The sequence below is a fragment of the Triticum aestivum genome, chromosome 2D (genome assembly GCF_018294505.1).
Source record: "Triticum aestivum cultivar Chinese Spring chromosome 2D, IWGSC CS RefSeq v2.1, whole genome shotgun sequence".
Lineage (NCBI taxonomy): Eukaryota > Viridiplantae > Streptophyta > Magnoliopsida > Poales > Poaceae > Triticum > Triticum aestivum.
Genome location: NC_057799.1, coordinates 604028071 through 604029462, shown reverse-complemented (window position 1 = coordinate 604029462; position 1392 = coordinate 604028071).

Genomic DNA, 1392 nt, shown 5'->3' with positions numbered 1-1392 from the left:
GATCATACCATCTCCTCTCCTTCTTCTGTTTCTTCCTCCTCTTCCTTCCGGATGGCAGCCTTGGAGCATCCTCTTCATCACTTAGGCCAAAATCACCTGGAAAACAGTACTCATCAGCTTCAGGGACATAATCTTCAAACTTGATGTGCTCAGGCTCACTGTGAGACTTGCTAGTTGGGCCAGGTTTTCTAACTGGCTTAAGCTTTTTGGCTCCTTTTGTAGTTAGAGCAGCAGGATCCTCTGCTTGTTCATCTTCAGAAACAATTTGTTCTTCCTGCCAAAACTCAGAAGGTTCTGAGTTAGCTCCACAAAAGTGCTCTGTAGTATCAGTGCCAGCCTCATCTTCACCCCTACACCAAGCTTTGTAAGATATTTTCTCCCCTCTGTAATCACCCCTAAAGAACTCAAAATCTGAAGATGATTTGTCATCTTCAACTTCATCTTCTTCTTCTGGTACATCTTCTTCATCTGCTTCTTCTTCTACATCTTCTTCTTACACAACTGTTTTCCCCTTGTTCAAATTGCTGCTTTGCTGTGTGTTCAGGTAGGGCTCATCAGGGGTCAGAACTGGCAAACTAGCATTAGAGGCGGGGTACAGAACACTTTCTTGTGAAACTCTGTAAACAACAGGTTCACCAACATGATCAATGGGGATCTGTTCCTCAAGCATTATGTGATCCATATTAACATATGTTGGGCTTGGATCAGTAGCTTTTCTGACATTGGTGTTCAGTACCTTCTTATCAACAAATAAGTCAAGCATTTCCTCTAATGCCTCCTCACTATCCAGGGCCTCCACCCCCTCCAGCCCCTTTCCCTCTTCCTTTACATAAGTCAAAAAAGCATCCATTCCATAGCCCTCGAACTCAACCAATGCTAATATGGTCAGATAACTGATATCTGAAGAAATTGAATACTTTCTCTCCATATTATCTGTTCCTTGAAAATGTAGCCTCATGACCCAAATCTGATCATCTAAGTTGTAGGATTAAATTGACAAACAATTATTTTTTAAGTCACTGAAACTTAAAACAATGACCAAATGCACTGAACATTACTGAACTTTCTAATTACAGTGAATGCACTGACCAAATGCACTGACCAAATGAACTAACCAAATGCACTATCTTCTACAGTGACGTAACCAATAAAATACAGTACCCTGCCAAGAACAAACAAGTACTAACCCTAATTCTAATTTGAACTAAACGTATGAAGGGCCCAGAAATTTCTTACCTCACTCCACCAAAGGACAACGCACAACTGTGGCCGCCATCTGGATCCGCGTGGATGCACTTCGCCACTGCCCTAGCCGCGCGGACTGCCGGATCTGAGCTCGCCGGATCTACCTGAGCCGCGGGCGGTGATGGCTGCTGCGACCGCTGAGCCGGG